This window comes from Aegilops tauschii, chromosome 1 (assembly GCF_002575655.3).
Source record: "Aegilops tauschii subsp. strangulata cultivar AL8/78 chromosome 1, Aet v6.0, whole genome shotgun sequence".
Classification (NCBI taxonomy): Eukaryota; Viridiplantae; Streptophyta; class Magnoliopsida; order Poales; family Poaceae; genus Aegilops; species Aegilops tauschii.
Window position 1 is genome coordinate 293002254 of NC_053035.3, and position 12835 is coordinate 293015088.

A 12835-nucleotide genomic window follows, 5' to 3' on the forward strand; every position below is an offset into this window, starting at 1 on the left:
TTTCTTTCTAGTGTCTGTACCCAGACAAGTTGCTTCCGCATGTGTTTGTATGATTGTATGACTTGAGTGTCGGGTCATGTGACCCCTATCTGTATGAACATGTTATGTAAGGCTCTCCGGAGCCCTTTAAATAAAGTACTTTGAGTTGTAGAGTTTTGTTGTGATGCCATGTTGTATTTACACATATCGAGCATATTGTGTGTATGATTGAAATGCTTGGTATGTGTGAGATCCGACAATCTAGTTGTTTATCCTTGGCAGCCTCTCTTATGGGGAAATGTAGTCTAGTGCCTCCTTGAGCCATAGTAGTCCGCTACAGCCCGGTTCACCGGAGTCCTGCTAGCCCAACACTACTGCTCTGGACACTTGACTGGCCGGCATGTGTTTCATATCGTTCCTGTGTCTGTCCCTTCAGGGAAATGTCATGCGGTGACATCCGGAGTCCTGCCTAGCCTGCTACAGCCCGGATTCCCGGAGTCCTGTTAGCCCAGTGCTACAGCCCGGATTCACACGCTGCTGACCGACACGTTCGATGTTGATTCATGTATGCATGTCCCCATACGTTAGTGCCGCTTTGGGTTCACGACCAGCCATGTCGGCCCGGGTTCTCTGTCATATGGATGCTAGCGACATTGTCATATACGTGAGCCAAAAGGCGCAAACGGTCCCGGGCCATGGTAAGGCGACACCCGTGGGAGTACCGTGCGTGAGGCCGCAATGTGATATGAGGTGTTACAGGCTAGATCGGTGTGACTTAGAATCGGGGTTCTAACAGCGTTGGCATCAGAGTCGGACTGCCTGTAGGTGCGTTAAGCCAAACTGGTCGATGTCGAGTCTAGAAATGCTTTAGTTATATGTAGGGGAATTGATTGTGGGAGGGAACGTAAGGCGCTTTTACTCCTTACCTTATGCCCTCTGATCTGAGTCATTCTCTTCTCATTCTACGTGGGTTAAGGACTAGGCTCTCTTCTCTCTATCAGGTTCACGTGTTACTAATCCGTAGTAACTTATAGGATTGTTGGTTCCATGCTTCGGTTCAGTTTCTACTACCTTTAGTATGTTGTCGGTTGACCCAGAACCTTGATATGATGTTGTTGAGTGGTTTTGCAAACTGTTGCGAATGTCTCAAATCCTTTTCTGAGCATTTACAGCCGTTATGCTGTCCGAATTCTCCTAGAAATTCTAATGCCTTGCATTATTTCGTGCTTTCAGATGGCCACCCGTTCCCAGAATCAAGTGGTTCGTCTGACCCGGTGCCTCGATGTACCTGGTCACACGGCCATGCTGGTCCGAGTGATGGTTGAGACAGGCTATCGGTGGTATCCTGAGTATACCGTCGAGGAGCAGTTTCGAGACTTTAATCAAAGCCAATATTTTTGCACAGTCAGGATTTACCCTTCCTATCCTGGAGCTACTGAACCCCTCCATTGCTCTTATGGACTTGGGGTTACCATCGAGATGTCCGTGCAGGACGCAGCTTACTCAATGATGACTATCATACGAGCCAGAACTGCCTTGCTTCAGAACACTGACTTCCGCTATATGCCAGCATCACTCCCTGGGGCACAAGGGTACTATCAGGCTACTTACTGTGATCCTACCCATGAGGATTCACTACTCCGCACCACCACCGAGATGCTTGAGGACAAGGACCGTGAGAATCGTGCCTTGCGAATGGAGCTCTTTAATGCCCGTTCTGATCACTGGGCCACTCTGACACGGTTTGCACCTGCCGTGCAGGCTGGGTATATGGACATGAGGGACTTGTACCCCGTGCGGTCTGGTCTGCCAGATTGTATGGAATGGCGTGATGTAGGAGGCATCACCCCTCCTCGTGGACCCCGTCTGCCACTGTTTGTTGGACCAAGGCCACACCCGAGTCCTTATGGACCGCAAGCTCCACAGGATCGACTGTTTCCAGATGATCATGTTCAGCTCCCAGGACATGGTGGTGATTTCTATGAAGATTACTACGGAGACGTCTGAGTTGGTGGTAGTTCCACTAGTATTGTAACAGTTGTATTCCCCACAGTCCTGCGTGTCTTGTGGGATACGACTTGGTGTGTATCACGTTCCGGAGGTGTAGAAAAATAATGTATAGGAGCTTGGAATGCCTCTGATGAGATGTATCGTCTTTCATCGTAGCTGTACTCCAGCCTGGACTTGTACTAAACTATGTATGGTGTGTATGACCGTTGGTATATATATATGTTTCTATATTACCATGTCATACTGATGATCATCTCTGCATTCCGTGTTATCCATTACATTCCGTATTTCCCTGCCAAAATTTAGCCATCCTTGTCTAAACCGTTATCTTGTTTCTCCTAGGATGGTCAACACCCGCAACAACCCTGCTGTCCAGGCGTAGGGTGAAGCCAATGCAGTTAGGGGGGAGAATCTGCCTCAACCGCCTTCTCTGGCCGAAGTCATGCTGGAGGCAGAAAGAAACAAGCGTGAGACTAACCGCTTGCTAGAGCGAATTGAGCAGAATACTGCACGTCATCAGAGGAACGACTTGGTGTCCATCAATGACTTTATCAAGTTGTACCCACCGAAGTTTAACCATTCCGTCGAGCCCCTCGATGCGGATGATTGGCTTCGCAGCATCACCCATAAGCTACGCTCTGCCAACATAGCCGAAGCTGATAAGGTTACCTACGCTGCCTATCACCTCGAAGGCCCTGCTAGCCTTTGGTGGGAAAACTTTGAGGCTATGCGCCCAGCCGGCCAAATCACTACTTGGGCTGAATTCAGTGAGGCTTTCCGTGAGCATCACATTCCGGAGGGTCTCATAGATCGTAAGCGGGAAGAATTCTGCAACTTCACCCAAGGCAGATTGACTGTGGATACAGCCGTGAGTTTGGAAATCTAGCACGCTATGCTCCTGAAGAGGTATCCACCGACGCCAAGAAGCAGGCAAGGTTCCGCAAGGGACTTAGCCCTGAGCTTTGCCGTGATCTTCGTCTGCACGAGTGCACCTCTTTCCAGAAATTGGTCAATAAGGCCATCAGTGCTGAGACATGACAGACTGACTATGACGCTACACGCAAGCACTCTCGCGATTTTGGTTCCTCATCCGGCTCCGGATCCCAGAAGCGCCGGGTCTGGATTCCAAACACTGCTCTGCCACCTAGGTTCACTCCGAGGCCATCTTTCGAGGCGCCTCGCCCCAACCAGCAGTATGCACCGCCCAAGGTCTATGGTGGCCCCGCTGCTAATGCTGCTCCACGCCCCAATGTTGTGACATGCTTCAAGTGTGGAGAAATGGGTCACTATTTGCGCGAGTGCCCCCGGAACAACCCCAATCAACCTGGACAGTCCGTTGGCCGTGGTAAGCCAGCAGGAAAGACTTACTACGCCAAGCCAGCCACCACTGCACGTGGCCATGTCAACCACGTTTCAGCTGAAGAAACTCATGAGGGTCCCAACGTCGTCCTTGGTACGCTCCTTGTTAATTGCCATCCGGCAACTGTTCTTTTTGATACTGGAGCATCTCATTCATTTATCTCTGAGAGCTATGCTCGATTGCACAACACCACATTTAGTGACATGCCCACCTCCATGGACATTCAAACTCCTGGTTCTAGATGGAAAACCTCTAGGATAAGCCATGGAAATGAAATTCTTGTCGACAGATTGGTCTTCCTTGCATCACTAATAGCTCTCAAGTCCACGGACATAAATATCATCTTGGGTATGGACTGGATGTCAGCTCATTATGCTAAGATTGATTGCTCTACTAGAACGGTTCAACTCACCCATCCGTCGGGCAAGACAGTCAATGTTCTGACCCGAGTGTCTAAGCGTCAGCTTTACTCATTAAATGCCAACCCTCTTCCAGACCTTGAAGATGTTCCGGTAGTCCGTGACTTCCCGGATGTCTTTCTAGAAGAACTGCCAGGTATTCCACCTGACAGGGATGTCGAGTTCGTAATAGACCTTGTTCCAGGAATTGTCCCAATCTCTAGAAGACCTTATAAGATGGCACCCCTAGAGCTAGCCGAGCTTAAGAAACAACTCGATGAGTCCTTGAAAAAGGGTTTCATCCGTCCTAGTTCTTCTCCGTGGGCTTGCCCCGTCCTCTTCGTCAAGAAGAAGGATGGTACGGATTGGATGGTTGTAGATTACCGACCTGTCAACCTAGTCACTATCAAGAACAAGTATCCGCTCCCCAGGATCAACGACCTGTATGATCAGCTCGTTGGATCCTCAGTCTTCTCTAAAATGGATTTGAGGTTGGGCTACCATCAAATCAAAATCAAGAACGGGGACATTCCTAAAACGGCCTTTGTTACTCGTTATGGCCAATACGAGTACACCGTCATGTCTTTCGGTTTAACCAATGCTCCAGCCACCTTCTCTCGGTTAATGAACTCGATCTTCATGGAGTATTTGGATAAATTCGTCGTGGTATACCTCGATGATATACTCATCTACTCCAAGAATGAGGAAGAACATGCCGAGCATCTAAGACTAGTATTGACGAAACTTCGAGAGCATCGCCTTTATGCTAAATTCTCTAAGTGTGAATTCTGGTTGCCAGAAGTGACCTATCTAGGCCATGTAATCTCTGGTAAGGGTATTGTTGTCAATCCTGAGCGAGTTCAAGCCATCATTGACTGGACTCCACCTGAATCGGTCAAGCAAGTTCGGAGTTTCCTTGGCTTAGCGAGCTACTGTCGCCGCTTCGTCGATAATTTCTCCAAGGTTGCTAAACCTCTAACTGAACTCCTCAAGAAAGATAAAAAGTTTGAGTGGACCCCACAGTGCGAGTTCAGCTTCCAGGAACTGAAAAGACGCCTGACATCTGCTCCCGTACTCATACCACCAGATTTTTCTAAGGACTTTGTTATCTATTGCGACGCCTCGCGACAAGGACTAGGTTGCATACTCATGCAAGATCGTCATGTGATTGCCTACGCTTCCCGACAGTTGCGTCCACATGAGGATAATTATCCCACACATGATCTAGAGCTTGCAGCCGTAGTCCATGCACTTAAAACATGGCGACATCACCTCCTGGGTAATCGTTGCAAGATTTTCACCGATCACCAAAGTCTGAAATACATCTTCACCCAACCGGATTTGAATCTCAGGCAAAGACGTTGGGTCGAGTTGATCACATATTTCGACTTAGGAATAACTTACACCCCGGGCAAAGCCAACGTCATGGCTGATGCGCTAAGCCGTAAATCTTACTGTAACAACTTGATGTTACAACAAAGTCAACCACTTCTCCACGAGGAATTCTGTAAGCTTAACCTTCACATTGTTCCTCGAGGGTTCCTATCCACCCTGGTGGCGAAACCTACCCTTACGGATCAGATCATCAAAGCTCAGAAGGTAGATCCGGGAATCTCCCGTATTAAGAGAAACATCAAGAAAGGAGTTGCGGATTGTTTCTCCGTTGATGACCAAGGTGTTGTGTTCTTTGGAGACCGTCTAGTGGTTCCCAAGGTACGCAACCTGAGGCGATTGATCCTTAAGGAAGCTCATGAATCTCCTCTCACCATTCATCCCGGTAGTACTAAAATGTATCAAGACCTACGCCAGAGGTTTTGGTGGACTAGGATGAAGAGAGAAATTGCTCAATACATTGCTAATTGCGACGTCTGTCGTCGTGTTAAAGCAGAGCATCAACGGCCTGCTGGCACCCTTCAACCTTTGGCTATTCCTGAATGGAAATGGGATAAAGTCGGAATGGATTTCATTACCGGGTTTCCCAGGACCAAGAGAGGGAATAATGCTATCTTCGTTGTTGTTGATCGTCTTTCCAAAGTAGCCCACTTCCTACCTGTTCGTGAGAGTATAACCGCGAGCCAGCTAGCTGACTTGTACATCTCCCGAATAGTGTCTCTTCATGGCGTTCCATTGGAAATTAATTCAGACCGTGGAAGTCTCTTTACCTCTCGATTTTGGGAAAGTTTCCAGAATGCTATGGGAACTCGTCTTTTCCTTTAGCACCGCCTTCCACCCTCAATCAAGTGGTCAGGTAGAACGAGTTAATCAAATTCTGGAGGATATGCTCCGAGCTTCTGTCATCTCTTTCGGCATGGATTGGGAGAAATTCCTTCCATTCGCCGAGTTCGCTTATAACAATAGTTATCAAGCTAGCTTGGGCAAAGCTCCTTTCGAGGTTCTCTATGGACGAAAATGTCGAACGCCTCTTAACTGGTCAGAAACCGGGGAAAGACAACTCTTTGGCCCGGATATGATTCAGGAAGCAGAGGAGCAGGTTCGCATTATTCGTGAGAAATTGAAAACAGCCCAATCTCGTCAAAAGAGCCATTATGACCGCAAACAATAGGATATGACTTTTGAGGTTGACGAGAAGGCTTACCTTCGGGTTACTCCTTTAAAGGGAACCCATCGATTCGGTATCAAAGGCAAATTGGCTCCCCGTTACATTGGACCCTTTCGCATTCTTGCCAAGCGAGGAGAAGTTGCCTACCAATTGGAACTACCTCCGCATCTTTCCAAGGTTCATGACGTCTTCCACGTTACTCAACTCAGGCGTTGCTTCTCGGATCCTATCCGTGGAGTGGACCACGAAACGCTTGATCTCCAAGATAATCTCACATATCGAGAATATCCCGTTCGAATCCTTGATCAAGCCGAGCGTACCACTCGACGCCAAAACATCAAGTTTCTCAAGGTTCAATGGTCACACCATTCCGAGAAAGAAGCTACTTGGGAAAGGGAGGATCGTCTTCGACTTGAGTACCCCACCTTCTTCCCAACGGATCCTAAATCTCGGGATGAGATTCTTTTGAGTGGGGGTGAGTTGTCACATCCTAGCTAGTTCATGCATCAGAGTGTTGCATCATGTCCACTTTTCACAGAAACTTGAAATGGGGATGCCAGAAACCCCCAGCACCCCCCTGAACACAACTAGGGTTTACTAAAATCCTTTTCAATGAACCTGAAATGCCCTCCATAAATGTTCACCATCTTTGGTCCTGGCTAAAACCTCTGCCAAAAATGGTTTCATATTTTTGGAGGCTATTCTGGATTTTGCACCAAGCCATGAGTATTGGCATTTGGGCAATTTAAATCCTATAAATATTTTAAAATGCCCAAATAATCTTGGAGGTATTTTTAGGCTATTGAGAATATTTTCAAATGTGCCTCTGAATATTTTCAGGTTTTTCCTAAATGGAATAGTATTTCTACTATTTCAAAACACAGAACAGAAACAAATAAAAAGAAAAACAGAAAGCAGAGAAGAAACTTACCTGGCAGCCCACCTGGCGGCCCAGCACTGTGCTGGCCCATGGCCAGTCAGCTGCTTGCTCCCGCCAGAGCAGGCACAGAGGTGACGCCGGCGTGCGCGAGCTCGCCACGGCGCCACCTGCTTGCCGCCTCGCCCGTGGACGAGCTGGACGACCTCCACGTCGCGCCCCCGAGCCCCTGGACACCTCCATTCGCCCCCATCGCCTCTCCCTCGCTCTCTCTCGCCATGGCCGAAGGAGCCGCTGCCACCTCGCCGGCGTAGCCGTAGCCACCGCCGTCTCCGCGTCACCTGACCGTGTCCAGCAGCTCCCCCGTCGCCTTCTCCTTCGAGCAAGTCGAGCACCGAGCGCCAGCTTGCCCCGAAGCAACTGCTCCGACCTCGCCTTCACCGCCCACCGCCGGAGATCCCCTCCGCCGTCACCACCGTAGCAGTTCGCCCCCGACCTCGCAGTCCGCTCCGTCGCAACCACCGTGAGCCTGGCCACCTCCCTATCCTCTCCATTCTCCCTCTCGAGCTCCGTAGCAACTGCACATAGCTCACCCGCACGCGTCGCCGCCGAGCTCGTCGTCGACGAGGCTCCGGCCATCCAACAGTCGCACCACCATGGCCGTTAGCTTCACTGCATCGCCAGGAGCCCGTAGCACCATCGCACGCCCCTCGCCGTGCTCTCTAGCGACGGGTTCGACTACACCCGTACCCTGGCAGCCGCACAGCTCGTCGCCGGCGTCGATTCCGGCGACCCCGAGCTCCACCACCACCACCAATCGATGCGGCTCGTTCCCAGCTGTGAGTAGATGCTCTCCGCCGCCCATTTGGTCGCCGGAGCACGGATCCCGCACCCCACCGCCGCGTCTGGCCTCGTCAGCGGCTAAACGCCGGCGCTTCCGCCCAGTTGACCAGGGGTTTGACCTCCCCTGGGTCAATGACAAGTGGGGCCCGCCTGCTAATTAACCTGGGTTAGATTTAAGTTAATTCTAATTAGTTTAATTATCTAACAGTGACACTGACACAGGGGACCCACACGTCAGGTTTGACCTGGATGACCCCGTTGACCGCTGACGTCATCATGACCCACTGCTGACGTAATAAGTAATTTAATTACTGGAATTATTTCTATACAGGAAATTCCAGAAAATATCACAAACTTCAAAAAATCATAGAAAATAATCTATAGCTCAGAATGAAAAGATTTATATATGAAAAATGATCAGAAAAATCCATTCTATCCATTTGTACTAGTTTCATGCATGTTTAAGCAAATTAACCTACTGTTTAATGCAGAACAAGATAAAGCACTAACATGGGCCATTTATGAACTTGGAATTTGAATCTTTGATCCAAAATAGTCCAAACCCATCTGGTCTTAGTTACATTAGCCCAATACATCCATTTTGCCATGTCTCATGCATGCATCATATTGTTGCACTTTGCTCGGTGTTGATTGTGCTTCGATGTGTTCATCGTGGTAGGTCCTGCCTCCGAGGATATTCACGAGTATCCAACTGAAGGGCAGTATCCCACCACCACTCCGTCAGGCAAGCAACCCATTGATCATTTCGATACAAACCCATCTTCTCGCTTCTGCTCTCATTTACTGCATTAAGACAACGTGATTCAAACTGCTGTGTGTTGCGGTAGTTGAACCCACTTTCCTTTGCATGACCTGTCATTGCCACAGTAACTAGATGAAACCCACTAGCATGTGTAGGAGTTGATTGAGCCACGTTGTGTTCCTACAATGCTATGCTTGCTACGCTTAGAGTCGTGTCAGGTCTGGCTCATCAGGGTGATGAACTAGAGTGAAAGCGTGTGTCGGTAATGAGAGTGAGGTGTTGAATACGATTTGGTAAAGGTATCGATGGGAGGCCATGTAGGAGTACATGGTGGGTTGTTTCATTGAGACCGTCCCTAAGAACTGAGATCTGTATGCGTGATTTAAGATTCAGCTACTACCACGCATTGGGCCCGAAACCAATGGACCCCCTCGGCTTCTTAATCACCCTTGTCCTCTGTCCAGGAGTTGCACGTAGTTTCTGGTGTTTGTAGTAAGCTGGAGGCCGTGGACAGCGCTGACCAAGGGGTGGGCTGTGATGCGGTAGGCTCGTGGCCCGGTGTACCGAGTCGCCCGTTTGGTGTCTCGGGAACCCTGCACACATCGTTCGGGGCTGTATGTGGAAACCTCGGCCGGACTCCCTGCGGATGGAACCTGAATAGGCGATAAACCTGGACTAGAGACTCGAGTGTTTAGGTAGGCTGTGGCCGACACCCTCGCTGGGCTTCCGCTTGAAGGTTGCCGAGTACATACTGTGTAAACGGTGGTAAGTGGTGAGAGTGTGTGTGACGAAGTACACCCCTGCAGGGTATAAAACTATTCGAATAGCCGCGTCCGCGGTAAAGGACTACTTGGTCGCTTATGCAGTTCAAAGAAAAGTAAATGGATACTACTAAAAGCCTCAAGATAAGTGTGAGTACCGCGGATGGCTCTCTCGTGGGATGACGAGGGAGGATCCACGGTGGAGTATTGAGATGGTGATTAGTTGACTCGTGTGCGAAAACTATTTTACAAGTGGTGTCTCGTAGGATAGCTTAGCCAAGAGTCAAAGCTGGCTTGCTGCAATAACTCCACTACCTTCTTGAGAATGAACATGTATAGTAGGATCTGTTGTAAGACTTGTTGAGTACCTTTGTACTCATGTTGCTTCAATTACTGTTTTCAGACGACAACACCGCCCCTTCCGATGGGTTCTATATAGAACTCGACGACGACGAGTGACTTGCCACCCAAGTGGTGATCTAGGCTTGTGAAGGGCCTACGTAGATAGACAGCCTTCGTCAAGCCTTCTTTCTTTCTAGTGTCTGTACCCAGACAAGTTGCTTCCGCATGTGTTTGTATGATTGTATGACTTGAGTGTCGGGTCATGTGACCCCTATCTGTATGAACATGTTATGTAAGGCTCTCCGGAGCCCTTTAAATAAAGTACTTTGAGTTGTAGAGTTTTGTTGTGATGCCATGTTGTATTTACACATATCGAGTATATTGTGTGTATGATTGAAATGCTTGGTATGTGTGGGATCCGACAATCTAGTTGTTTATCCTTGGCAGCCTCTCTTATGGGGAAATGTAGTCTAGTGCCTCCTTGAGCCATAGTAGTCCGCTACAGCCCGGTTCACCGGAGTCCTGCTAGCCCAACACTACTGCTCTGGACACTTGACTGTCCGGCATGTGTTTCATATCGTTCCTGTGTCTGTCCCTTCGGGGAAATGTCACGCGGTGACATCCGGAGTCCTGCCTAGCCTGCTACAGCCCGGATTCCCGGAGTCCTGTTAGCCCAGTGCTACAGCCCGGATTCACACGCTGCTGACCGACACGTTCGATGTTGATTCATGTATGCCTGTCCCCATACGTTAGTGCCGCTTTGGGTTCACAACCAGCCATGTCGGCCCGGGTTCTCTGTCATATGGATGCTAGCGACATTGTCATATACGTGAGCCAAAAGGCGCAAACGGTCCCGGGCCATGGTAAGGCGACACCCGTGGGAGTACCGTGCGTGAGGCCGCAATGTGATATGAGGTGTTACAGGCTAGATCGGTGTGACTTAGAATCGGGGTTCTGACAAAAGGCGAAAGCTTGGGAAGGAAGTAGAAGGGGGCAGCGGATCTGAGATTGGAGAAGACGCAGGAAGGGGGGTAAAGTGAGCAACGCGCCCGCGGTTATCCCATTTTACGGGGAAGGCGCGGGCTTCCTCCTTTCCCATTAACTACGACGTGACGCATGCGTGTGGGAACCGCCCCACGCATGACCCCCACGTCACGCATGACCCCCCCCCCCCCCCCCCCCCCGCACGTCCCGCGTTCAACGCGGGTCGTGGGGAAGCGCAGCGGACGGAGAGTTATTGCGGTAAAATCCGCCCCACCTGCCCGCGCACCGTTCTGGGCCTGGCCCAACAACGTGTCGCGCTTATGTGTGGACCAGGCCTGGGGGCTCCTGTCGGTGTACAAAAGTAGGGGCTCTCCTTTTGACCCCTTTACTTGTGCACGGGCAGTCAGAGCCACGAGCCACGGCCGCACGTAGCAGGGCAAAGGAGGGAAGCCAGAGAGAGAAGCCGAAGCACAACACAATTGAGACAACGCCAAGACCGGAAACACAAATAGCAAAGGGGGCAAGGTGGACTCTCCCGGCAGGACCCTTGCCGGGGCGGCCTCCACGGCCCCGGCAAGAGCCTTGCCGGGGCAACCTGCCCAACACCAACAGAGTGAGCCACCCTTGAGCCCACGGGTTCCGACCCAACCAACTACGTTGGAACCAGGGCTCAGGAGGCACCTCTATGGTGGCATGCAGATCTTCGTCAAGATCATAAACATTTGAGGTCAGATGAGGACCAGAAGACGGCGACCCTCGGCGGGATCCCAGCCGAGGGAATCCACGAGACCCCCGGCAAGCGCCTTGCCGGGGACGACTACAACACCACGGCAAGACCCTTGCCGAGGACATCAGCGGGGACGCAACCAGGCCCACGTCGAGCAAGACTCCACCGCCATCCCCAAGCAGTTGCTAGCTCAACCAGCTGGGCAGGCACCTGTGTGGCGACGGGCGGCCTCTACACCAACTCGGCAAGCACCTGTGTGGTGGCATGCAGATCTTCGTGAAGACCTTGCCACCGCGCCACCTCAGCTGCCTGCCTGCCTACATGGCTGTGACACCCAAAATTTTATTTGGATTTTTCAAAAAAAGATTTTTTATTTGACTTGAGGGAGGTGATTTAAATTATTATTTTTAAAGAACCCTCCCTTTCAAATCATATTTTTTTATGGCAAGAGTTTTAATTGGATTCACCCAAGACTTGTTTTGATCTTGGAGGTTCTTGTTTTTATTTGGACTCAAACCAAAATGCTTTTCACTTGGGAAAAATGCCTTTTGAAAATCTCTTTGAAAATGCACTATGGCTTTTGGATAAATCCTTTGCCACTTTCAACAATTCTCTCTTGCCATGGCCTTAGTGCAAATCCACTCTCCTAAACCTTCCCTCATCTTTGGATCATGATTTGCTTCAAATCCAGCAAGATGGACCTCTCCTTATATTTATTTTTCTTTTAAATCATATTCAAACAATTTCTGCCCTCTACTCTAGCCCTTGGAGGTTTACAAAGGAACTACTCTTTCTGCTTTGATTCTTGCCCCCAAACCTTTTCCCCTTCCTAGTCCTTTGAACCCTCAACCAGGATCCGTGAAGATCCACTGGTCTTCAGTTCAAATTTTTCAAACTACACTTGCTGCAAGTTTGGACCAGATTTGTCAAATTTCGTGAAATTCATTCAAATCCTTCTCCAAAAATTCTGAGTAAAATCAGGCAGCCTCTCGGTGCATTGAGTGGTCACCTCACCAAGTCCCAGCCCCAGGAAAAAATTTCTGCTTGCCTAATCATTCTGTCGAACACCTTCAGTGCTTTGTCAATGTCAAGTTCAGAGATTCAGAAATTCAGTTTCAATGCACTGTCGTTTTCTTCAGAACCCGACGTCGATCTCACCAGTGCCGCGGTGTCGCCGTGCGCCCTGCGCTTTCCTCCTTGTCTTCTGCACCGCACGATCGCCTGGCACCTT